At 40.6% G+C, this 27997-nt stretch overlaps 1 long non-coding RNA gene across 1 annotated transcript in view; it reads left to right on the forward strand.

Moving 5' to 3' along the window:
* The first annotated feature begins 4363 nt into the window (after positions 1 to 4363).
* The window catches only part of LOC134879477 (uncharacterized), a 37382-nt gene continuing 13748 nt past the window's right edge, over positions 4364 to 27997 (forward strand). The window contains exons 1-2 of the long non-coding RNA XR_010167849.1: positions 4364 to 4464; positions 4724 to 4782. This is a non-coding gene — a long non-coding RNA (uncharacterized LOC134879477). The remainder of the gene's footprint in view (positions 4465 to 4723; positions 4783 to 27997) is intronic.

Consider the following 27997-nt stretch of genomic DNA (forward strand, 5'->3'; position numbering starts at 1 on the left):
TTTGGCCAAGTTTGTAAAACAAAACAAGCAGCAGTTTTTTATGATATCGCAGAGGACCTGAAGAGTAGAATGAAATATTTCCTGGGGGGTTTGTCATCTCAACCCATTCCAGCTGTCAACAGGCTGGCAAATAGACACTGGAAAGAGGACAAGTGCAGCGGCAGGCGGGCGGAGGAAGACTGATGCTGCAGGAAGGCCGTCCGCAGTGCGTGGGCGGCGGTGCCTCTCTCTTGACTCAGGGCTCGTAAATCAAGCCTCCCCTCCGGGGCCTATCTTCCATCCTCAGACCTTCACAACAGCTTGTTCCCCGGCCTGTGACGAGAGGAGCTGTTGTCACAGCAACTATCGATCGTGTGGGATGGGTCTGTCGGACCGGGGGATTTCACCCATCAGAGCGTGGTCACTGAAGTGTCCCGTCTCTGTGTCTGTCTCTAGGCTACGTGTTCTGTCTTCTACGCCGAGTCACTGTCAGCTGCATCTCTCTGAGTTTCTCTCCAGGAAAAGAACTCCACATCAGTCATTCACTAATTTCAAAGACTAACTCTAAACTATATATTTTAAAGACTTGGTATTTGGATGTTTCAGCACCATGGACAGCGACACAGAGCTTTACCATCCACTTAGGGGTGTAAAGTAACTCAATGCATGTGATTAGGTACTGTATTTAAGTACAATTTGAGGTACTTTACTTTTACTCCATTACATGTATTTAACACCTTTAGTTGCTAGGCAGATTAGGATGAATGATGGTAAATATAATCTCCCTTAAATCAGACTTTAGTTCACCTGCAGTAAATCCAGCAGCTACCCTGCAGTATACAAAGCCATTCAAACTAGCTGCACCTTTACCAGCTCTGAGAACACTTTAATGATCAATCATTATAAAACATATCAGAGATATTATTCTGAAATGGACCAATCAGACAATGACTACTTTTACTGTCGCTGCTTTAAGTACATTTAGATGAGAGTACTTTCTACTTTCACTGGAGGAACATTTAGAATACTTTTACTGTGACAGAGTATTCCTACACTCTGGTACTTCTACTTTACTCAAGTACAAGACCTGAGTACTTCTACTTTACTCGAGTACAAGATCTGAGTACTTCTACTTTTACTCGAGTACAAGATCTGAGTACTTCCTCCCACCGTTTGGTGAGAGTACTTTCTACTTTCACTGGAGGAACATTTTGAATGCAGGACTTGGGTCTTGGACGTTTCAGCACCATGGACAGAGACACAGAGCTCAACCGTCCACTAGTTCACTTTTCACTCACTAAATGTTCCTAAATCAATCAAGAGCAATAACGTTAGCACAGAAAGCGATCAAATTATATCCGAAATTACTTTAAAAGGTTTCTTGAAGGTTTAGCAGAGGTATAATAAGCATACATTTAATGACTCACACCTGTCAGAACTGGTGCCGACTCATCCAAGTGCTTTTCTCTCAGTGTATGCTAAGATTGATTCATAATTTGGTAACAAAAATATAGATTTAACGGAACTTTTCGGGGAAAATGGGCGATAGAAAGACACAGCTGCCACTGCTATCAACTGGTTAGCTTAGCTTATCATAGCATAGCAAAGCATAGCATAGCATAAAGACTAGGAACAGGGGGAAACTGCTTGCATGACTCTACTTTTTACTACCACATCTGAAGACTACTAGTAAACCACGAATATATTCTGTATTTATTCCTGAAAAAACAAAGTTAAAAAAACACCAAGCCATGTTTACAGAGTTTTGTGCGCAGGATTATTTATTTGCCAGGCAGTTTGGACAACCTAAATTAACGTTATTCATAAGGAATAAGTAAAAACAATGAAGCAAACTAGATATAAGAAGTTATTTTGTCAGCTTTGAAGGTAAGGGTAGGTTTTTTTGTCCCCACAGCAAGACTACCTTTCCCAGTTTCCAGTCTGAATGCTAAACTAAGCTAACGGGCTTTAGCTTAATATTTATGGCACAGAGTGGTATCCATCCTCTCCTTTACCTGTGGCAAGAAAGCAAATAAGCCTAAATCTAATAACAGGATATTATTGTTGAGTAATACTGAACATTTGTGACATTTGTAATTGTTAATCTTACTAATACAGTCAACACAATAGCCAGGAATAATAAACAAACACCTACGGGCTCATTATTCCTGTTGCATTATTCACAGTTTCATCTCTGTGGGTCTGTTGTTTGCGACGCTACACTACAGTGCATATGCAAATGCATTCTGGATGCTGTTCAGATGCATGTGAATATGCTAACACAGAGCGCTACGTCGTGAGTGTGAATCGTAGTAAACCCAGAGAGGTGACGCTGTGAATAATTCCCAATATTTGCAGATTATTTTTAATAGAAAACTTAAATTAGTTGAGATTTTTTGTTGCTTACAAGACAAGGGGAAGAACGAAATTTTAATCAAAAGCAACATTACTCTTCTGGATCTGGAAACCCTGCACAGTAATGGATTTCCAATATTTTTCTCCCCAAAGTCAGACTACTTTAAAACTAAGTAGTTAAATTATTCACCAGCGCGCTCCGACCTGTAAAAGCCAATTAGGCGAACATTTCATGGAAATTAGAAAAACCGTATTTGATCTCCTGATGTCATTTTGAATTCAAGAAGGAATAAATTATACAAATTTGACACTTCCAAAATTAAAGAGCCACTGCTGTCAGGTGAATACTCAACGAGATCAAATCCAAACGATGTGATTTCTCTCCTTTTTTGAACCCTTCATACTGTTTTCAACACATTTCACACAGCTGTATTAGGTTAGTTGAAAGCAATAATATCAATTAGAGTCCAGAGGTTTTTCTAGAAGAATATAGCATGAGGGCGCCAATGTGACTTCCTGTGAAATTTAAGCCCCGCCCACTTTCAGGTAAAAATCCTCCATCAGAGCGAAGTGGAAAATAATAGTGTCTTCATGTCTTAAAGCTGCTGAGTCATATATCGCACCTCCAACAACAAATAAATCCAGAGTTACGGTTTCTTTACTTCCTCTCCAGAAAAAAGGAGAGTAAAAGTAAGGATCAGGAATCTCAGTCTCAGTTATTTGTATATTATTTATTCTCCGTAAGCTGTCTCTGCCGTCTGACCCCATCTTCATATTTCTGGACTCATCAAACCCTTTCTGACCAACAGAGATTTTGTTTTCTGGCATCACTTTAACATTTTACGGGGAAAATCTGCATTTTGGTTTGAGGGCGCACGCCGGTTTAGACCTGGGGTCAACTTAATATTATTGCTAACCTAATACAGTTATGTGAGTTTTGCTGAAATACGTTTAACTAAAGTGAACTTTTTAAATTTAAATGCAGCTTTCTGAGTGTAATTGAAAAATCCACAGTGAAGCTTCCATGAAAAAGTTATTCTCCATAGCAACCAAAACTCTTCTAATCACGAGAGAAAATAATCACTTCTGAGACAGAAAATGAATTTCATCTCAGAAATAAATGAGAAAGTATTGAAAGTGATAATAGCAGTAATATTGCGCCGCCGTGTCACCAGTGCCTCTTTGTCCTTGGGCTCCTTTCAGAGCGTTTCTTCATCTTGTTTCCTCAGCCTGAAAGCTAGTTTGTGAAACTCCACCAGCCTCCCACTCCACCTCCAGCCTGCTGAGAGCACTTGAAGGCAATTTTCTTTTAATCAACTTCACTATAAAGGCCCTCTGATGCCAACATCAGCAACACTACCATTTAGTTTTTCTGCTCCGTCTCTCCCTGCATTAGATTGATTTCTTCATGAGCGCTTTATGAAATACTGTTTACTGACACGAGGAGAAGTTGGGTTTATTACTCAGTGAATATACAAATAAAGCTGTGCTCTTAAGCAAAGTGTCTGCATTTAATCCTGAGCGACTCCCGAAATTATCAGGTCTTTGCTTGAGTAAAATTCCAATAAATTAAATAACAATGAACATATAATTTATTATACAGCAGAAAAATCTATAAAAATCCTGCTTATTATTATTATAAAAATAATGGAGAATATATTAAATAACATAACTAATAGAAATGTTACTGCAATTTAAGTCTTATATTTTACTACCTATATATGTTTAAACAATGTGAGTGAAATAACTAAGAGAACGAATATATTAAAGTGCTTTTATTTACAAAAAAAGGTAAAACAAACACAAAAATCTATCAAATTAATTATTTTAATTGTAAATAACTACACATTTATTCCAGTTTATACTAAAATAATTAACACAATAAATCAGAGGTGAATCTGAAACAATGACATTTTTTTAATTATAAGGATTCACTGTCCCCCATGCCCTTGCACTACATGGTACGGTCCAATTAAGCACACCTGTTGTGACTGATTGAGCCTCTGTTTATGGCAGCTCTACTCTGTTGTTCTGTTTGGGACTCAGGAGATGTGAATGGAAGGTTGCTTTGGCACAGTGGAAACCATTTTTATGTTCAGTATGATTAAAATAAAAGCTGTCTTTATCGAGGTAATTACTCGAGTGATTAAGTTACAGATGTCTATCATGTGCCATATATGTCAATCGTCACACACTTAACCAGTTATTTATGGTTCCTTATATGTGATAATGGGGCTCTTGTAGATTATGTTCTGCCTAGCAACAGAAGTCACGAGTGAGAATGAGAAGCACATGTTTAAAGAGGGCGTTTCTTCCTGATATCAGTTCGTAATTGACACAGATTTTTCCTGAAACCCTGATCTCTTCTCTTTCCTTGCCTTGTGTCCAGGTCAAGAGGACATGATGTGCCCTGAAGGCTCTCGCTGTGCCTGAAGACTGAACACAGAGGTGAGCCCCTCCTCTCTCTCTGTCGCCTGTCGAAGATTAATAACACACATCCTGACATGATGGATGGTAGTTTGCATCAGCCCCTATGCGACGTTTTTCCAACGGTATGGTCACAGCTTCAAGGTCGATTAAAAAATGATCTAAATATTCTAAAAGTTTTCTGTCAATTGAGCAGCGAGTGAGATTCAACACGGCACGGAGCCGTTGGTTTACTTATGTAGCAGTAAGACATCACTATGTAACACTAGCATTCCAACACATTGTACGTGACATCTCTAAGCTGGTTGACCAATCACAACAGAGCAGACTGGGCTCTGGTTTCAGACAGAGGGTGAAAAGAGGTGCTGCAGCACAGGCAGTATGAGAAACATAAAGAGCTTTCTGAACATTAAAGCATGGAGACATGTCCCAGTAGAGGTGAAAAATACAAACATGCCACATAATAGTGAGGTTGAGTATTAAAACATGACGTCATGTGTCCACTGGTTGACACAGCCAGAGCTTCTTTTAAAAAAAACCTTGAAAAAGTGCGCTCTTCGATGCCTCCATGTTAGATATAGATCTATGGTGCCTTTCTAGTAGATAAAAAGAGATGAGTGCCCTCTGGTATGGCTTTCAAATTGAGAAGCTGCTATAGAAGCTGAAACACTTGTAGAAATAGTGGACTCACACAATGGGGGGGGTTGTAAATGCCAAGAGTGCTAAAAAGATGTCCACACGACATAAATAATGTCAATATCAAGGTTCGATTTCATGAAGTTTCTAACTTTAACATTAATAATGCATTTCCTGTTCTTGGTTTAAAGTACAGCAACCAAGCAGAAAAGGTCAAGAACTAAGAGAAGGAGGATCAATACCATGAGCGAGTAAAACCCACCCAGGACTGAGCTTTCTATGAATTTTAAAGTGCCCTACAAATGCAGCTGTTCCACTTCCTCCTTTCCCCCCCTGCTGCTGCATTGATCCCAGGAGGAAACCCTGTAGCGTCCATGCAGGATTAAAGACAAGCAGTCAGGCTGATAGGAGCTTCAGACACTGTTTCATACATTTTAATGGAAGCATTGAATTCAGACTTCACTGAAATGTGGATTTTAAACAATTTATTTTGAAGAAAATGATAATTTGATGTTTAAAAACCAATTAAAGTAAATAAAAACACTCCATATTAAGACTGCTACATTGTAGATCTGAATCTTAATATGTTATAGATGATGTCAAAATATAATCTACGAGCTTATAGCAAAAGTATTGTCACATATATCAAGTAAATTTCATCAAACCAAGCTGCATAACGTTTTTAAGAACTGCTTTTAAATGGCAGCATATTACTTTCTCCAATAAAAACGAGAAATGGACAAAAACTAACGCTGAACCGTCTTCATATTAGATCTTAAAAAGCATTGTCGGTTAAACTCCAATCTAAGTGACACTACAGTTAAATCTCCTCGACTTTTCCTGCTTCCAGCTCCAATCTTTTGTTTGATTTCCTGATTTTCTGTTTATTTTCAACTGCAGTGAATGCTGGGGTGATTGCTTTCTCCATCAGTCCTCTACCTGTTGGTATGACGATGATATTCTGGGCTCAGGATGTGCAGAGTTAACCTTTCAATGAGAAGCATTTAACAGGCATTGACAGGCAGCAAATGTTAAGTGAGAGTCCAGCCGTCCATCCACCCTGAGGTGCAGGGGAAGCATTATGTGACCGGAGTATTTGCCTCACAGGACCGGAGTTTAAACCGTGCGTTTTGTCCCGGTCTTAATGACGCTTCCCCTCCCTGAGCTCAGGTTGCATCATATCAGCGCTGACCCTGGTGGGCTGCCACCTTCCCGCCCGTGTTAATGAGCTGACTCCACTCTGTCTGCGGGTCACGGTGATATTTACAGAAAGCGTTGTAGCGGCAGAACTCCACGCCTCCCGCGGCGCTCCCTCGCCTCATTTGCATAGCTTTCAGACTTCCCTTCCTCGCTCGCCCTCTCTCGCTGATCGACAGGCTCCTTCGCACTTCTCTTCAGTGTGTGTCGCACATGTTAATTAAAGCCTCTAATTAGCTTTCCCCCACTAAAAGGCCGCATTAAATCAGAGCTGGAATGGCAAATGATTCCTGGCATTAGCATAATTGTGTTTTTGAAGTGTAAAGATTTGGGCATTAGGGGAGCCAGCGCGCATTTTTGTTTCAGTGATTTGTTGTTGTTAGGGGGCTCGGGGCCCCAGGGTCCACTGGAGGTTGTGCTGTTGTGGGTTTAGGGGCCTCGGGACCCTACAGGGGCCACACACTAATGAGGCCTGCTCCTCTCTGATGGAGCAGATACAGGAAAAACAAACCTGTGATGTGATACCCTCAGGTGGTCCTGAGAGCCTGCAGAGCGGAACGGGACTCTGCTGCGTGTGTGTGTGTGTGTGTGTGTGTGTGTGTGTGTGGAGAGGAGACAAAAGTTAGTATTAGTTTGTAGGATTATTACTCACAGATTGTTTTTGCTTTGTTACACAGTTAAAGCTTGGATTGGCATACATGTAATATATATATAGATGAAAATTAGAGTAAATGTGTCACAATGATGAAATAAAACAAGCTTTTATTTGTCTGAAATGATTTTTTAAAGAACTTTTCTTAATGAATATATACATTTAGTTCATAACATGTGGGCTTACTATTCAAGTGTAGGACATAATAGAGTTTTCAGCTTAATTTCACCACTTTGACGACATTTGCAAAGGGTGCCAGGATGGAAAAATAGTCTTATATTCAAGTTACACGGTCGTCTTTCAGCCAGAAGGTTGTGGGTTCGATGCCATCTCCTGCAGTCAACATGCGGATGTTTCCTAGGGAGAGATACTGAACCCTGAGGTGATCCCGATGGTGTGTGTGTGTGTGTGTGTGTGTGTGTGTGTTAGCTTCCCTAGAGCAAGTAGTACTGCTCTGCATGAATGACTTGTAGTATGTAAAGTGCTCTGAGGGGTCGAAAAGACCTCCATAAAATTATGTTTTTTCCACCGCTTGTCATGTGAAGTGCAAAACATTAAAGCTGTCTGACTGGGTTGGATTTATGTTCTGAGCGATCATATCTAGTCTTTCTAGTTAAAAAATGGGGTTTGGATTCATGTGGGAAGGGAGAACTGTTAAGAACCACAATGTCTTCTTTCAAATCCACCCACAGGCGCTTTAATTGCAATCAATAAAACACAACAAACGCTTCAACAAGTGAGCCTGTGATGCAGTTAGGAAACATCTGGAGGTGTGGGTGTTACCTCCAGTAATCCATAACACCCTCACAACCCGCAGAGATGTGTGAACTATATTTCCAGTGGTATTGAGTTTCCATCGAGGCGGGAAGATGGTTTCAGAATCACCTCCTTAGTTGGTGTTAGTGGGACCTTCTTGCCCCGGGACATGTCGTCCATCTCAGATATTTCTGGACTTACTAATGATTAGTACCGGGCTCATCCTCAGCTATCAGACATGAGTGAAGCTGTCACCATGAACAGCCTGGGGGGGGACATGATGCACTTTTCAGGAACTTTTCTGGCTGAAATATTCAGGCTTTATTTAAAATTTAGAGGTAAATGGTGTACTTTTACTCCACTACATGTATTTAATACCTTTAGTTGCTAGGCAGATTAGGATTAATGATGTGAAACCACCTGCAGTAAATCCAGCAGCTACCCTGCAGTATACAAAGCCATTCAAACTAGCTGCACCTTTACCAGCTCTGAGAACACTTTAATGATCAATCATTATAAAACATATCAGAGATATTATTCTGAAATGGACCAATCAAACAACGACTACTTTTACTGTCGCTACTTTAAGTACATTTAGAGGAGAGTACTTTCTACTTTCACTGGAGGAACATTTAGAATACTTTTACTGTGACAGAGTATTCCTACACTCTGGTACTTCTACTTTACTCAAGTACAAGATCTGAGTACTTCTACTTTACTCAAGTACAAGATCTGAGTACTTCTACTTTTACTCAAGAACAAGATCTGAGTACTTCTACTTTTACTCGAGTACAAGATCTGAGTACTTCCTCCCACCGTTTGGGTTTCAGTGATAGCTCAGAGCGTTGTCGTATAAGTTATTCTGGAAGCAGCCAGATTTACCACAATGCAGCAGACTCCCGCTCCAGCCTTGAATGTGCTCCAGGCATGAAATCCCATTAAGATGCACTGGAGGAAGCAGTGTTGAAGAAATTATGTAAGGAGGGAGAGAGAGGCAGCACAGAAAGATTTATCACCACTTCTTCTACGCGACGCTACTTTTTAATTTCATTCTCATTAAATGATTTCTATGTCGGCAATCAAATCGTTTCAGTTTCTTTAAATAGACTACAGCTGATTACATAAGGATCCACATAAGTGTGAGAGAACAAGAAAGGAAGACAGAGGAGGAGGAAGGAGAGAAAGTGGTAATATACGGAGACTGCAAGCGGTGTGTTTTGAACATTCGTTATGTCTGCTTCTCTGGAGCTGGAAGTCAGAACTCAGTAGGAGATCAGAGCGAGTCAGCAGAGGAACCAAGGGTACTGATTTACTCCAAAGACACCTCACCCGATGTGACCGGGGCGGTGCTTTTTGTACTTTTGTTTGTCAATGTTTTGCAGAGTTCTTGTAGCTATACTATTTCATGAAGGAAATATCCCTGAAGTATTCCTCTCTGTAGCTGATTGGAGAAGGTAAAGGAAGATGATTATCCTGGTCAGAATACCTTAAACTCACTATATTATCCAGGATTAACCCTTGAATGGGCAAGCATATGAAAAATATATATAATTACTTCCAATTTTTCTAATATTTGAGCTAAAATGACAGAATTTCATTATTTTTTTCCATTTTACACTCATTTACGTTGCTCATTTAGGGCTATATTAAACCCATATTACCCCTTTTTTATCTGATTATCTTTGGAGGATTTACGCTTTAAAACACAAGTATATCTGTGATTGATTATCCCTGTTTTATACCTTGATCTGGGCAAATCATTTAAGGGTTAAAACTATAAAAATGGGATCAATTAAACTTCCATTTAAATTAAAAACAGACATTTGTATTCAACATAGTGTTCATTTCCACTAGTATCTTCTCACTCTGTTATGATGTGAGCTTAAACTGAATTTACTCGATGAAGCCAAGGTTTGACTTCCAGAGTTGTTTGGCGAAGTCGAAGCACAAAATCTCTGCAGGTTCAACTGAATAATTGCTTTCAGAAACAGTCATGTGCGGCTCGGCTATGAAAGACAGAACAGCAGCATGCAGCTGGCAAGGCACACGCCATGTAATTACAATATTTCTGGTTTGAATGTGCACCCCCCCAACCCCCCCACTCCTCCTCTCTCAATTAAAATTCAAATTAGATTTCCTTTTTTTGGCTAGAAGAATCGCTCAAAAATAGTGTTAGCTGTAGTTGTGTCTAGAGGTCAGTGGTGCAGGAATGAGTCCTAAAAATCGGGAATTGAGTCGGCATTTTAACGGCACATGTTCTGTAGTTAACACAAGCTGAAGAGACTTTCACGTTTGGTTTTAAGACATACATTAAGTCAGTAAATACCCCACTGGAGAAACCTCTATGCGTCAATAAAAAAACAGTGACTAAATACGGCTAGACGTCATCACAGCAACAACAGGCTGCCTTTAGCTTAGCGGTGGTGATGCTCAGCCACGTGACCGTGATGTAGTTTTTTTTTTATAGCATTATGAAGTGGAGTTTATCCTTTTGAACAAAGCTGGTTAAGTGTCATACATGTGTGTGTGTGTGTGTGTACCACAGAGCTAATTACCTGCAGTAATGAAGGGCGGTGGTGGCGAAGTCCATAGGGGCTTGGCCTGGGAACTGGAAGGTCATCAGTTCAAGTCCCCGAAAGACCAAGTGCCACCGTGGTGTCCCTGAGCAAGACACTGGTTACCTACACTGCTCCCCGGGCGCCGTACATAATGGCAGCCCACTGCTCCTAACACTAGGATGGGTCAAATGCAGAGACCACATTTCGTTGTCCTAGTACTTGTACTCTGTGCAATGACAATAAAGTTGAATCTTTCATCTTTCTTTCATAAGGAAACCCAACAAGGAAATCCGATTGCTTTTATCAAGCTAGCTCTTCGTGCTACCAACTTCCTTTTCACAAATATGTCAACACACACCCTCTTGACACTCCTTCAGTGGCATACAGATAACTTAGAAAAGCATGAAGACCTTCTCTACATCCAGTGTTTGGTTTGTCCTTCTTTGGCTACCGTAGAAACATGATGGTGCAACATTGCAAAAAATAGCGAAGGCTAAGCTAACGAAACACAACCATTCTTAGTTTCAGGTGATTAAACACCAATAAAACAATTGACCTTAGCCAGATGATCACTAAAGTGTAGAACCGACTAACAGACGGACTAATAATACCATCATAAAGACACACCACAGGCGTGGCTAACGGTTAATGTTGAACTTCCTCAAAAGTCTGAAGAAGGAAAATAATTTAAGTAGTTTTTTAAAATAATGCATGATCTCCTTATACATTATGCTGTGCTCCTCCGACAGAGAGGGAGTGGTTGGAGGGTGAATGTAACACAGATGCAGGTGTGTGTTTCAGGTTGAGATCATTAGCCCTTAAATGAAGCATGGTGTGCTTACAGGTGTGTGTTTATTGACCGTTGCATAGCAGCAGCATCGTCGCAGAGTGAGTCGGCAAACCAGAACGAAGTACGGGAACAATCTGTTCGCTAAACTTCAGACGACACAAGTCTGAGCTTCAGTTTTTTGGGCTTCTACCAGGAAATGAAAAAAGTAATTACCTGAAGTTCAGCCTCTAGGTTGTACCTGATTTAGAAATGTTATCAATCAGGGACCACTGGCCTTTAAAGGTGCGCTCGTTATGTTGAGCTACTCGTTTTATTTGATTGATTTTTTTAACCAATTTTCAGTCCAAAGAAATAAAAAAGACCACAATTTAACAATCTTAAATAAGGAGATCATGAATCATAATGTCCACCTGCATGCCAACAACCATGAGAATGAATTGTTTGTGTGCATGTGTGTGTGTGTGTGTGTGTGTGGTTGTGTGTGTTTACCTTTAATTGACTTTAAGTGGCTGACAAGTTAGACGGAAAGTGCCAATGACAGGAGCAAGAATAAACTGATAAATTAATTGAAAAAGAAACCTCATTTAAGATACGAGGGGGGAGGAGGGGTCTTTAAATATCGCAGTGCAAATATGACAGGTAAACACACACACACACACACAGTGACGCACACGCACCCTGCCGCCTGATTGAGTGTAAGTGTCTGCGTTGGTGGTCAAGGTCAGCTGATAATGGGAGAGATTGAGGACGGGTGAGGCGATGGGGAGGGGGTGCAGCAGCGGTCTCAGGTAATGAGATTTACGACCCTGAGCTCTCGCCCACCCCCCCCCCCCCTTCCTCCAATACCCAGCACCCCCCACCCTTAACCTAACATGATTTATAGATCTAATAGACGTCAGCGCCTCCGCCTCAGATGGAGGCTTCACATTCTGCCCGAGAGAAAGTCATCTGTTCAACCGGGCGGGAGGCCACTCCTCCTCTCTCTCTCTCTGTGTGTGTGTGTGTGTGTGTGTGTGTGTGAGTAAAGGCTAGTTTTCCATGACTTACTCACAGACAATAATCACTGTTCCTCTCTTCAGCACGTTTTAGATTCACCCTTCGTTCAGTCATTCTTTTGGTTCGCTCTCACAGCTCCAATCAGGGTCATTTCCAGGAAAAAGCTCCAGACTTTAACTACCTTTTCATCCTTAAACAGTTTCCAGACAAAGCTAACCACTAGCTGGTGAGCAAAGAGGAGCGTTCAGCCGCTAAAGAACCTGATGGAGCCCAAAACGGAGCAACAAGGACATTAATACAATTTGAATTGCATTGAACAACCCAGATCAAATGTGGAGGTGACTCTGACACTTGACAATGGTTTAGGTACCATTGAAATCCAACCAGTGCTCCCCTGACCCGATGAAAAAAAGCTATTTTCTTGTAATTATTTAAGTGTTATTCCTTTACATGCCATCCTAAATTCTGGATTTGTTATGCACCTATAAAAAGGTCTAAAAAATAACCTTTAAAATCCACAATCCACACTAGTTATACAGTATATAAATCATGTCATGTCCATAAAAGAAATACTATCGATGGATGTTAACTTCCTCAACGTCTCTAAGTCAATTTAAACACAGATTATTTTTTCTTTGTTTGAATTGTTTAAACACCATCATGTTGTGATCTGAGTCTCTCTGAATAAAGATGTATGTCTGCTAAACATAAGTAATGACAGTCCAATTAAAAGCATGCAACTGAGAACAGACTGCAGGAATTTAAAGCTGCGACGCAGAAGTAATGGGATTACTCCGTACCTCACCTCCAGCTGCACGACATCCCGTGTCGACTCGGCTCTGTTTACTGACGCTCCGCAGGAAAACAACAACAGTATGGTGACAGCCAGATTGGCTCCCGATAGATGTAGTGCTAATATTTGCACGAGGCCTGCTGTACGTGAATAAGATGCTAGATTGGATTTTGAGCACGAGCGAGCACACAAACACACACACACCCACGCCCGCACACACACACGAGAAGCCCCTTCAGTCGTTTGTTCTTATGCACAGTCTTTGTGTATTTTGCTGAATTCAAACCAATAAGTCTCCCGCTAAGCCCGGCCCGGCACTTATCGATGTGCTGCCTTTTTATTGTCTGCAAGCCTTTTCTGTTCACTGAGTCCGGTCTTTGTGCCAAGAAGCATTTCCTTTTTACACACACTGACACCAGAGCAGCTGTGCAAAAATATGCTGTGGATATCTCACCATATTGCTCTGCTATCTGGACTAAATTCAGGCACACTTTCAGACTGAAAACCACATTGCAATGACAATAGTTGAGGCAGTCTGAAGGGCTTTTATCCACCCGTCTTTCCTCTCCGTAACACCTTTATATTGGTCTTCTCCGAGCCTTTGACACTTTCATTAACATCTTCTTCATAAATTCACCAAACTCCCGTCTTTCTCTGTGTGCACTGGAGTATTTGCATTTTGTTTTAATGAAAGCACTGGAAATGCAGTTTAAAACTCATCTCTTAAACAGTCCTCTGAATATTACTTTGTGGGAAAAGGAGTCGCATCAAACCAGAAAATCATTATGCAAGTCTTTAAACGCCTCTTTGTTTTAATCATTAAAGGTCTATATTATATATTCCAGGTCTCAGATATATACAGAGCCTGTCTCTGATTGGGTGAAACGCCAAACAGATCATTGTAGCATCCCATAAACCCCTCTGTTTCAGCCCTGTTCCAAAAGTGCTGATGCTGTGTCTGTAGCTTTAAATGCTAATGAGCTGCTGATGGCCACGCCCCCTCTGTGACGTGATTGGTTTAAAAAAAAAAACACACAATTGAGCTCTAGGAGGAGATCCAGGTGATCAGGAAGGCGGTGTTACCTTATTGGCTAATGGTTAACATTGTGACATCACAAAATGGACCTTTTTTAATTACAATTTTATTGGAGTTTGGATGTCGATGGTGGCATTTTATTCCAGCTGTAAATTTAGTTTGAAGACGTTGTTTAGTTTCCATTAACACTCATTTCACTGTGGCCCCTGGTACATAAATGTCATGCTTTTTATTCATTTTTATTTATTTAAAATTAAATTCAGCTGTACAAAGAAGCACATTGACGAAGCGCTTAAATGGAGATGGATTAAAAAAGAAATGGACTGTAAACATTAATTAGTAAGGGCTCAGAAATCAAAAATGATCCCCCATGATCATCAATCCCTCATCTGTGCTTTTAGAGGTTATTATGAATATTTTGTACATCAATACATGGATAAGAGATATAAAGTTCTGCCTGCTGAGTCACCTGCTTCCCCCTGAATGCCTCTCAAATCGTATTTCATCTCCCCTCCCATCTCATTTCATCTCATCACGCTCGGTCTCTGTGTGGGTGCGGGAAACCCAAAGGGAGGTTTGTCACTTTGATAACAGGTGGGATAAGAAGTCAGAAAACCGCCTCTAAACCTCAGTTTTAAACCGAATTCTTCCTCTATTTCAATATATTTAAAGCAGTCACACGCAGGGAAGGATGCTCTGATTAAATCTGTTTATTCGTCCTCTCCTCAGCTCCTTTCACCTGAGGTAATGTTCTCGGGTGCGAGGACAATAAGTGCTGTTCAAGTGCCTCCACACTTCCAGCTCAATAGAGGAAATGCACTTTTGATTTCTCTGTGGTGCCGCGGCTGCTTTATTAGCACACAACAAAGGACGGGGGCACTTTACCCTTCTGTTTGTACTCTAAAAAGATGGATATCAGCAGGGGACACACGTATTCAACATGCAGTCCAGAAGGGAGGACAAAAAGAACAATTGCCTGATGATTTTCTTCTGTTTTACACGAGCCAACATCCAATACACATTTCTTTGAGGCTTAATATTTTGTAAATGTGAAACCAAATTCCTTTTATACATTCCTTCATTTCACTTTGATAAAAGGAGTAAAAAAAACATCCATATTAATCGACACGCATTCAGAAAACTGAGATTATTTACGTGTATTTTGTCAACAGATTTAATTTCATAACAGCGTTCAGTTAGTTAAAAAGATAATGAGGTTGAACCTGGTTAGGTTACCCCAACCCTTAATCTAAACCCTAACCCTTAACCTAAACCCTAAGTCTAAACCCTTAACCTAAACCTTATCTCTAGACCCTTAACCTAAACCCTAAGTCTAAACCCTTAACCTAAACCTTATCTCTAGACCCTTAACCTAAACCCTAAGTCTAAACCCTTAACCTAAGCCTTATCTCTAAACCCTTAACCTAAACCTTATCTCTAAACCCTTAACCTAAACCTTATCTCTAAACCCTTAACCTAAACCCTAAGTCTAAACCCTTAACCACACCCCTTAACCTAAACCCTTAACCACACCCCTTTACCTAAACCCTTAACCTAAACCCTAACCCTCAACACAAACCCTAACCCTTAATATCATTGTTTACTGTTGACATAATATATTTAATTAAAGGCAACGTTTCTGTTTTTCCAGTGAGCAAAACTTGTTAGATTATTCAGTTTTCCGCTCATGGAAATTGGTTTGAATCCAGAGAAAGATAAAGATAGAACAACTGTTTTTATCGTCACCAAATCAACCAAATCCAACATCCTGCAAATCCATCTTTTTTCTGTATTTTATCTCCTGAATCTCATAATACATTCAATTCATTCAGTTGTTTCCATGCACGCTCACTGTAAACCCCACATGCATTCAAACAAGTACAGTAGCGCTCGGATGCTGAAACATTAGAGCTTTGTTTCGACACGGCGAGCGATGCCAGAGAGAGCTTAAAATGGCTGCTGAAAGTCAGAGAGCTGGAGCTGCACCAAAGCCCAGCAGACGGTGGACAGGCTGCCGCTGGATGGCTGGGTTTGGAGGCAGCAGCTTGTTAGGGTGGAAATGGATTAGCGAGAGCGGCACAATGGGAGTCTTAGGCGTGGCTGTGGTCTCGTGTTAAAGCCCTGCCTCCGTCGCCCGGGCTGCTACTCTCATTTATGCCCAGCGATGCATGCAGCATCCAGCCCTCACATACACACAAAAACACACACACCATTTTTTTTCCTTCTAATTGCTATGGTTTCTCCCGCTCGCAGCGACAGCCTTCACTCGGCATCCATCAAAGCCACGAATTAACCTGCGGCGCCGCACCGTCGTTCTGTTTGACACATGCAGCTGGTAGTGGAATTATTTCTCCCGACACTTTGGTGTTACACTGAGCCGAGTGGGACGGATCATCTCTGAGCAGGTTCCCCTCACCTGCAGATACAGCCTCGTTATTGTGGCTGCTTATTATAAAAACGGACGTATAGTTCAATACTTTAAAGGTGGTCTCTATGTTGTCATGTTGGCACACAGTGGTGGAAAGTATCTTAGTACATTAACTCGTTTTTAAGGTACATTACTTTCCTTTTACTTCTACTGCGCTACATCTCAGAGACTAATATTGTACTCTAGTCTGCTCTACACAGCTTCAGGTATTAGTTGCTTTTCTGACCAAGAGTCTACCTCAACATATTATACATCTATTAAACTGTATAACATATACAATGAGTAAAGGAATTTGTCTTCAGTGAGGTTTTGAATGCATTTCACTTGTATTGCAGTATTTTCCAAGTGTGGTATTTGTACTTTTACTTGAGTACCATATGTAAATACTTCTTCCATCCCTGGCCCTAGTGGCATGACTGCTAGTGGTCCACCAATTTGGCCCAGGTGGGTCTTTACAGAGATTCAGCTAACGTGGTCTGGCTGCATTCAGTCCAAAGCAGACCGGGCCGGCAGAAAAAGGGCTGCAGCAAGAAGTAGAAACAGAATGGTCTCGAGATAAAAATGCAACCATGCATCGTGCTGTGGTGGATAATCAACAAGCCGGTGATACAGAGCAGAAACCCTAACTGAAATTGTCACACAAATTCAAGGAAAGACATGACACCCCCGATAACGTGCCAGCTACATGACTGTGGTGTGAGACGTGCCTCCTTGCTCCACCGTCTTCGCCCAAACTCAAACAGAATTGTTCTAGTTATCTGACGTCCATTAGAAAAGATCAACTGGTCGCCTCATAGCCAAACACAGGTCTATGAGGCTGCTGATAACACCCATCCTTTCGGCTGGTAGCATCCAAAGTGGCCTACAGTACAGAGGTTTAAAGAGAGGAGGAATTTACCATTTGTTTAGGAATTAGAAAAGTTACGGGGGGCATTTTTGGGAACATTAAACCCGGCAACACCCTTTGTTGTTGTGTCTCTTTACTGGACTTCACCTGTCAGTCACACATTGCCTCCTTTACTCTGTAGTCCTTCCCTTCGGACTCTCCTTTTTAAAGAGCTTTCTGTGTGGAGGTCTGGTTTTCTCTGGCAGTTCGAAGACATGCAGATAAGGGTAATTACGTGTGGATGTGAGAGGAGGGACAGAAGACATTTTGGCTTGTCTTGAGGTCTTTTTTGGGAGAACCAGGTCTGAATATTGTCCGGAATTCTTCCACACACGAGGCACAGAACAGAAGATTTGTAGTCTTATTTTATACGCAAATGGCAAATGTTTGTGTGGTCATGGCTTCAGTGCAGTGTGGGTAGATGAGGATTGACAGGAACCCTAATGCCCTCTGCAGAGAATAAATGGATAATGGAGAGTCCTGTTGTGACGCCCCCCCGTCCGGCGTCTGAAACGAGACACAGCCATCTGAGCTCAGATTGATTCTGTGTGTGTGTGTGTGTGTGTGTGTGTGGATGACAGCAGGATGAATTTATTCTCTGACTCTCAGAGTATCAGTCACACTATTTACATATTCATCCCCCCCGTCATAATGCCGTGACAGTGATGGTATTCTGCGGCTGCCTCCACGGTGTCAGATTTGCATTGACGGTGTTTCTCTAAAGAGCAGCGAGCGTCTTAAACGTCTGAAACCCCTTCACGTGTTGTCACTCCCTGAGACACTCGGAAATAAATTGATATGTGGAGAGAATCACAATCAGGTTTATTGCCAGGAAGGTTAACACACATAGGAGGAATTTGCCTTATATGGTGCAAACTCAGTCAGAGGAGAGAAATGATTACAAAAAGGACAAAAAATGAAAAGATTATAAGAAAATATTTAAAAATACACATTATAACATTCAAATATTGAGCAATATTTACATGATATATATAGATATACCAAAAAAAACTAAAATATGTGCAGCATTGGTATGAAAAATGGAAAGCCGTGCAGATATTAAGAGGTAGCTTTGTGTGCTTGTGCAAAATTTGCAGGGTTATGAAGCATTATAAGAGTATAGGGACCAACTTAGAGCTACAAATACTTAGAATTTACAGTATATAACTGAACAGTGCTAGCTCCATCTGCAGAGGAAGGTTGTTGGATAGAATTGAAAGCTCCAGATGAGAGTCAGCAAGTGAATATACCTCATGGTGCAATCGTTTAATTAAGCAGAATTTTAAAAAAGTCAGGAAAATGTAGCTAACATCTTCTTGTGGCTTCATGTGTCCAAACATAATCGTAAAAATGTCAATTTATAATCACAGAATATGACTTTAAAACTGTAGATCTTTCTGTTAATTGATCCTTAGGTTAATTGCTTGAGTCCTTAACTCAATAATATACTAAACTAAAGGTTCACATTATATTTGATGGGGTAAAAAGCAAGTCAAATGTGTCTCAAATACTAAATTGATGAACTGCATCCATGCATTAACAGTCCAACTAATAATATATCAAGTTTAACATCAGTATGACTTGACAGTAGAGGCTTTAACTGAGCTGGATCCCACAGCTTGGAAATAACTCTCAGTAACAATTTAGATGCCCAAATTCTATAAAATAAAAGTGAGTTCTCAGGGGATGAAGAGAAGGTATTAAAGGTTATAATGCATGCAGCAGATTGCAGGCTTTGATGCAAATGTGCTGCTTTTATTTGTATTCCTGAGACCAAATGCAAAAGCTCTTTGCTGCTGGATTCACCTTTTTTAAGTGCGTATACATCTGCGTGCCATGAATCCTTTTTAACACGCAGTCAATAAATGGAAAGGGTCGAGGCAACAACACAGCCAGACAACAGATTAAGCTATTTGCAGTTTAGAAAACAGACGAAAGGATGTTTACTTCCTCTGGCATGTGATGGAGAACGATAGAGAAGTGGAAAGAAATAAAAAAAGCCAGGAGGAGGAGGAGGAGGAGGAGATAGACTTCTGGGCCGGTCACGTCCGCCTGAAATACACTTATCAGGCGGGGATTTTCTACCGAGTGTCAGTCGGTATAGGAGGCCTTCAAGGCTCTCGGGGAAAAGGGGGATGCTGCGGTAGTGACAGGGCTATCTGCCGCTGACAGCCCGAAGACCTAAAACCGGATGGCTGGCAGAGATAAGGCTCTGTCGGCACTGGACACACACACACACCAACACACACACCAACACACACACACACACACACACAATGGAAGCTGGTGTGCACATAATCACACAGGCAAACACTGGCATTCACTTTGCATTAACAAATTCCCAATAGCCTGACCACTCGCTCATTCATTCACTCATGTGCACTGACACACACACACACACACACACACACACCCCCTGTCTGGCTTCCCATCAGCGTGCTGCAGCGAGCTGGTGAGGAGCGCTGGGGCGAGAGACATCAATTTGCTTCCTCTAATGCGCTCGCTGCCCCCACAAGACATATTGATTATTTCTTCCCCGCAAAGCGACAAATAGCAATTTCAGGGGCATAATGGAGATAGATGGTTGGTTTATAAGAAGCCCCCAAAGAAAAGTTGTAAGGGGGTGGAGGGGCGATGTGGATGCTCTTCCTCCTCCTCCTCCTCCTCCTCCTCCTCCTCCTCCTCCTCCTCCTCCTCCTCCCACTCTGTCTCTATCTCTATCTCTAACTTTCTACCACTTGCATCATTGCTTTCACACGAGAAATATTCACCAATTAAGGATAAAAAATGAAGTAGATCAAATAAACGTCGACTTTAATTGAGTGCATTACATCAACAGATGTTAGTTAAACGCATTAATATTAAGCTGTGGTTGTAGATGTGTGCCAAATACTTTGAAAAGATATTAAAATAGGTTGCTTTGTGTCTTGTTGTCTCGCGTCCAAACAGTAAAAATGTCGATTTATAACCAAATTTGACGAGCTAACTTTTAAATGGTATGATTCTGTTAATTGATTCTTTCATTAAGAGTAAAAATATAAGGTTTTAATGATATTTGTTGGGGTAGAAATAAGTGAAATGTTAATTTAGATTAACACAAGAGTAAACACGACACTAAAACAGATAAAAGAATCACAGACATGCATTTAATAACTAAATTAATGACTTGGAAATAATCCTCGGTACCAATTAAGCCACCAAAATTCTCTAAAATAAAAGTGAGTTATAAAGGGATGAAGCTCTAAAATAAATAATGCATGCAGCAGGATTTGCAGGCATTGATTCAAATAGGGTGTTTTTCTGTATGTGTTTATTGCTTTCGACTGCAGTTATGTGACATTTGTGGACAAAATATATTTAATTAAAGTCAACGTTTCAGTTTTTCAGAGACCAAAACTTGTTAAAACTATTCTGTTCTTCTGCTCAAGGTCATGGGTTAACATCCAGAGAAGGATTAAGACATTAAATGTGTAAGAAGAGCCAACAAAGTCCGTCTCTCAATATGTTTGGACCTTTCTTCTGACTGTGAAGCATTTTAACCATCCTGAATCTTTAAAAATGGAAGACGAGTATTGCATTTCTTTACTTTATAAAGGTCTACATAATTTCCTAAAACAGCGAGTTACTTAAAATGCTATTTTCTTGTAGAAAAAATGCCACAATATTTGGGATAAAATTTGAGAAGGACAGTGGGAAAAGATATTTGAAAATTCTCTTTCTTTCCAATTCTAAAAATCCACATAATTAAAGGAAATCAATTCTGGACTAAAGAGTATTTACATCATCAATATTACTGCCTTTAACTGACCTGATACAGTTGTGTGAAATCTGTTGACATAACACACTTAATTAAAGTCTGTTTTGTTGAAAATAAGAGATGGTGCATCTGCAGGAAGGTGAAGGCGTTGGGGGGTGCACAGATGTTAGGGCCACATTCATTACGCTCCTCCTCCTCCTCCTCCTCGGAGCGTCGCCTCCTCCCGCCTTAATGGCCGTACTGCAGAGAGCAGATGCTGCCGCAGTGTTTGCTGTGCCTCACCTCACCCTACGTCTGCTACAGCTACTTCTTATCCCCCTTGTTAGCATCAGTGTGACTGATCCGTAGCGCGCTCCTACGGCGGGATCATGAATATTTGATTCTCCTCGCGCTGCAGGTCGACTCGCTTGGGTTTCTGTTTTAAAGTCTGATATCTGGATTGTTAATGACACTGGTGCATAGGAACTCAAGCACTTTTGAGGGACTTTGATTGAGTATTTGAAATCGGAGCTACTTTGTACTTTTACTCCAATACATTGTTTACTGCCTTCAGTTGCTAGGCAGATTAGAATTAATGATGGTAAATATAATCAGCCCTTAAATCAGACTTTAGTTCACCTGCAGTAAATCCAGCAGCTACCCTGCAGTATACACAGCCATTCAAACTAGCTGCACCTTTACCAGCTCTGAGAACACTTTAATGATCAATCATTATAAAACATATCAGAGATATTATTCTGAAATGGACCAATCAGACAATGACTACTTTTACTGTCGCTACTTTAAGTACATTTAGAGGAGAGTACTTTCTACTTTCACTGGAGGAACATTTAGAATACTTTTACTGTGACAGAGTATTCCTACACTCTGGTACTTCTACTTTACTCAAGTACAAGACCTGAGTACTTCTACTTTACTCAAGTACAAGATGTGAGTACTTGTACTTTACTCAAGTACAAGACCTGAGTACTTCTACTTTACTCAAGTACAAGATGTGAGTACTTGTACTTTACTCAAGTACAAGACCTGAGTACTTCTACTTTACTCAAGTACAAGATCTGAGTACTTCTACTTTTACTCAAGTACAAGATCTGAGTACTTCTCATTTTACTCAAGTACAAGATCTGAGTACTTCTACTTTTACTCAAGTACAAGATCTGAGTACTTCTCATTTTACTCAAATACAAGACCTGAGTACTTCTCCTTTTACTCAAGTACAGATCTGAGTACTTGTCCCAGCTCTCGTCGGAGTGAGAGATGTTGTTTTGTTATGTTTACCAGTCCACACACCCGTCTTCTCCGTCAGATGAGGAAATGAATAAAGACCCACCCACTGTTTCTCATGTTTATCCGCTTCGGGCTTGACACGAAGGGCGTCTGCTTTCAAGTCTTCAGACAGCTGAGAGCCATAGATTTGGGGAAAGTGGACATCAGTGTCATCATTTGTTTTGAAAAATGGCCCGAGAGCCGACAAGAGATCCCAAATAAATAATCAAATATATATTTTGGGCGTTGAGTTAGTTCATCTCTGACTTCCACGGAAATGTTCTTGTCACTTTCTCCACCTGCTTTTTTTCCGGACACATTTCCACTGTAATCCTACATTAGTTCTACAGTGGGGAAATTACAGCAAAAGTGGCATAGCAGGTAAAGAAAGGCATGCAAATACACCAAAGAAAAGCAATATAATACAAATAAGTGCACAACCATGGCTACAAAAAATGAGTCGCAGCAATTTCATTCAAATTAAGTGACATAAATAACATCAAGTATTGAAACCTTAAAAAAAGTTAAGGGACATTTATAAAAAGATGCATTTTTACGTACAATTGTAAACAAGTGTTTATATTGCAGAAAATGAACATGCAGCTGATTCAGACTCACTTGTGCTTCTTATAGTGTCAGTTAAAATGATTATAGAGACACAGTGCGAGTTGTATGAACAGATACACACACCAAGGGGCTATGTAAGTATATAATTGACTGGTGGTATTTGATATAAACATCTCTACTTATTTAGGCCCAATCTGTTTAAGTGTTTCAATATTTCTAATACAACTCAATCTTTCTTGGCATATAGTTTACGTGGAGCTCCACCTTTACCAATCACAATGTTTATTAGATTGTCATTCATGTTGTATAATTGAAAAGGCAATTAGTAAGAGCCATGTCCATTTAACTGTCCACAACAGTAACAGTGTCTAATTGGATAAAGTAACTTAAAAAGGGTCAAAAACCGATGAGAAAAAGACTGTAAAACAACCATTTCTGGTTCATGGAATCAGATATAACTGCTTTAGGTAAATGCAAAAGAGTATGCACGTTGGTAAACCAGCTGGTGGACTAAGTATTAAGTCGGTGTGTGTTGGAGGAGACCAAAATCAGAGGTAAAAGAGACGAGATCTTGAATATTTAGCTGCTTCACGTTCAGGGTGCTGGTGTTTGCATGCTATCAGACTGTCATGGTTTACAGGGACACGTGAATAAGACAGAGCCAGAAAGTGTAATTGCTTTACCTGCAAAAGAAGATGAATTGTCTGCTGTACAAATGTGCCTTCAGACCCAGATACTGAATTAAGATGGAGTGGAAAAGGAGGAGGACGTCTCATAACCATCTAGATTCCCATTGCATAATTACCACGGAGCAAAGGTCGTTAATACCTCCAGACTTCAGGTTGTACTAACATCTTTTCAGTTGAGGGATCCATGCATTTCCTATTGTTGCACAACACACACACACACACACACACACACACACACACACACACACACACACACACACACACACACACACACACACACACACACACACACACACACACACACACACACACACACACACACTCACACACAAACTGTTTTGATCCAGGCCACAGGAGTGTTTTGCGCGCCTTGTGAAAGAGGTTTTCGGCTCTTTGATCTCCGTCTTCCTCCCTCTCACTTCAGCTCCTCTAAATATTTCATGCATCTTCTTCACTCCTCCTTTCAAACCACTGTCATTGTTTAGTCCCCGGAAAAAAAATCTTGCCAACCACAAATCAAGATCTTGTTTTAAAAACCTGATGCTCAATAATTCAGTGTTTTACTCGGATTGACTGAGAGGAAGTTGTTGTTTCCTTGCTGTGATGTACACATGATGCAAGCACTTCTACATGTTGTTATGCATCTATAATACTGCTGTCACATCTCATTTGAGATATTAAAACCCCTTTCAGCGATAAATATGCATGAAAACAGAAAGTAATCACAAAAACCCTGATTAAAAAAAAGGAATTTATTTCATAATTCTTGCAAATAATTGTTCAAAAAAAGCCACTTAGAGTCTGTAGTTCAACCAATTTGGCATCATGAATGTGGATAAAGCAAAGGTGACAGGCTATTTTGTTGTTTTTTAGAGATAATGGATCACTTTAATTGTATGCAACAAGCCTGCAGTGGGCCATTAACCACAGTAAATTATCTAAAAGGCGAGTTGGAAGAATTGTGAAACTTTTGACCATTAGTAACAATTATGTAGGTTATTAGCTGTTAACGGACACTCTGAAATGCAATTTTTTTGGGTCAAATTGGAGCAATTTACTACATAAATATTGTGTTTTACATTTGATTGCTTCAAGGCCTTAAGATATCATCCACAGAATGTATTTGAACATAAAAGATCACCTCTTTGATTGAATTTTGAGAGGTTCAGTCGACCAAATTTAGTGTCTATTCTTTGTTTATGTACTGCAGATATTCATGTAAACAAGGAGTGTGAGACATTGTTTACAGCTTAAAAGGATGGTAAATAAAAGTAGGTCATGATTAATGGTTTTGTGGTAAAAAAAAAAGGCCAGTCAAATTAGACTGGGAAAGCCAAAATAAGAGGGAAGAAACACAAGTCGCCCCAGAGACCAGACGGACAAGAGTGAGACACGATGAGCTTATTATCCCCGTTACTGTCAATGCTGCTCCACCAAGCTGTCAGTAAACACAACAGACATGTTATATTGGACCACGGCATCACAGCTGATAAGAGGAATGATCCAGGGATGAAAACAGACAGAGGAGAGATGTGAGGTTTGGATGGAAGAAATACTGTAGAGCAGAGACGAATGGATGGTGGGACGGAGGAGAGAGTGATGGAGGTGTGAGGGCGCTGGCTATTATCCTGCATCGATTTACTCCAGTCAGGGATGGCTGGACGGGTAATGAAGTGTGGGATCTGGGGGTTGCCGAGCGCTTGTCTGCACGTTATAACTTTTTGGAATGCATTGTGAGATGATGTGTGTCAGTGTGTGTGTGTGTGTGTGTGTTGCATGCAGATTTCACGGTTTTATCTGCTGTGGTTAAACACAAGATTAGTTCTTTGTCTGCAGGAGATAGCCTTTCAAGGTAACAGCATTGCAGTTGGGACATTACAACAAATGTCAAAGATGAATAAGCTTTAAACCAGAACAAAAATCCTAATAAAAAAGCCATTAATTTCATGATTTTATGACCTATTTATTCCAAAAACAGAAAGTAAGAGTGCTCAGTTCAAACTGATGTTATGCTTGCATGAGTTTGTAATTGATAGACTTAACAAAACCTACCTGCAGATAACAATATGTACAATATAAGGTTGAATAATGCTCTTTTTAAATGGCGAGAACCCCAGATTAAAACCTCTAATACAAAGCGTGCTATTTTTACATTTAAAGTATCAGCTTGCATATTATCTCAAAAAAGGGAAACACACTTATATCAGCTTTGAGTTTACATAAAGAGATGAATAAGCTCATGTGTCTATGGATTTGCTGTGTGAGAGTAGTCTAGGATTCACTGACCAATTGACGTTACCTTGGACTAATTAATAGAGAAAATATTAGGCAGATTAATCAGATTAATTCCTTGTACATTCATGAGACATAATGGAGAGAAATTGGACATCCTGATAAACCACAAGAGGATTAAGAATGAAATATATCTCTTAAAAGCTGAGTAAACCCTGAAAATATTCTTGTTTCTGCAGGATATTTAGGTACTTAGAATAACAATAAGAAGGAAGCAGACATTTAAGGTGAGCCAGAGGAATTTTTACTTAACAAAAGACAGAAAGTTCATTTTAAAAACCTCCCTGTGCTCCTTTTTACATAGTTTTTATAGGTCGGTACGTCTTCTTCCTGTGCACATTGTCCTCTTGTGATGCACAAATCAAAGCGAGGAGCATCCACTGCAGAGACAGAATTAAAATCAGACGATCCCTCTCGGGGGGTTTTCTATGCACCATATAAATGTTTGTAGAAAAAGAACAAAGGAGGTTTTTGTAAATGCAAAGCAGGAGTTTCATCAGGTGAGAGAGGACGTTAAAAAAAAGTTCCACTTCATCCCTGATTCCTTGGTTTCCCTCCCTGAAGCCCCACTCTTCCTCTCCGGGTCTAATCTGCTGCTGCTCGACATGCTCTCCCTTTGTTCTACGACCCTGACAAGGCGTCTCGTTCCCGAGGACAGCCACCAGTGTGCTGGGGATAATAGAAAGAGCGCGGGAATGATAAACCCCCCCGAGGATGCTGGGAGAAAACACAGGAGTATGTCAACCATGGGTGATAACACTCCTCCTCTCTCCCGTGCATGTGTCGGAGGAGCAGGGATTAGGGTTTTTTTTTAACAGGCTGATTTGTAAGCTCCCCTTTCTGCAGCCGGAAATGTTTACACAGGGAGGCAATATTCTCACAGCTGTCTCACACAAAGGTCTTTGAGCTTTGCTTCATGTCGTGCAATCTTGAATTAGTGGACAGGTAAATTAAAAACCCTGAGGGAATGCCACTCTGTCCAGGGCTGTGGTTGTAATGTGTTTTCTCCAGGTGTTGCACAACTGCACTGTAATTGGCCAATGTCTACAAATCCCGTGAATACCAAACCCAGCAGTGAATTTATTCTACTAATAATTGTGTATCCAGAGCCTGAAACAGCTTATACCTCTGTGCCATAGAGCGCCTTTGTTTTTCAAAGACATCATTCTCCTTTGAACATAGGATGTCAATTACACACTGGTTTTCAAAAACTCACCATAGCTACACATCTGTATCAATCCGCGACTGAAAATAGTGCCAAACACATTCACTATAACGTCCTGTTTGAGAAAATGCAGAGGGACAAAGGGATGGGGAAGTTGGAAGTACAGAAAGTCAGACTAATGCCTTATTGGTTCTGACCCTTTTTTGGCAAAAACTGTAGTCCTTTAATGAAAGTATACCTCCACATCCTTGGTTCACACCTGACTACATATTCAGTAGGAAGACATCTAAACTTATTTAATAAAAAAGCAGTTGTTGTTTGGGAGTCATGATGCTGTTCAGTGTGAACCTTGTTTTTCTAAATGCTGGATTGCGGTTGAATAGTCAGTCGGAGCGAAATGACCTGGAAGAACCCAAGTGGCTGCCATGAGAAGAGCTGTTTGAATTCTCTAGGTGATAGGAAAGGAGCTCTGAAACTTCCTTTATAACCTTAGGAAACACTGGACCTTCCTTTAGGAAAGGAAAGGAGAAAATGCTGTCCCACTATGCCGCTCACGGAAACAACCGATCGTGACGAGGAATCATGAAAGTTACGGTGCTTATTAAGCAATGTAAAACTTTTCCAAAGTCCTTTTGAATTCTCCTAACCGCTATTCTTAACCCTGTGACGTTTCACACAGGGGTCGAGGAATAGAGCCTAGGAGAAGATTATAGGAGCTGATTTTTGGACAATTCGACTGTACCCCTGGTGTCTAATCTGGACATAGGGCCAA

This window comes from Eleginops maclovinus, chromosome 17 (genome assembly GCF_036324505.1).
Source record: "Eleginops maclovinus isolate JMC-PN-2008 ecotype Puerto Natales chromosome 17, JC_Emac_rtc_rv5, whole genome shotgun sequence".
In the NCBI taxonomy this organism is placed as follows: Eukaryota; Metazoa; Chordata; class Actinopteri; order Perciformes; family Eleginopidae; genus Eleginops; species Eleginops maclovinus.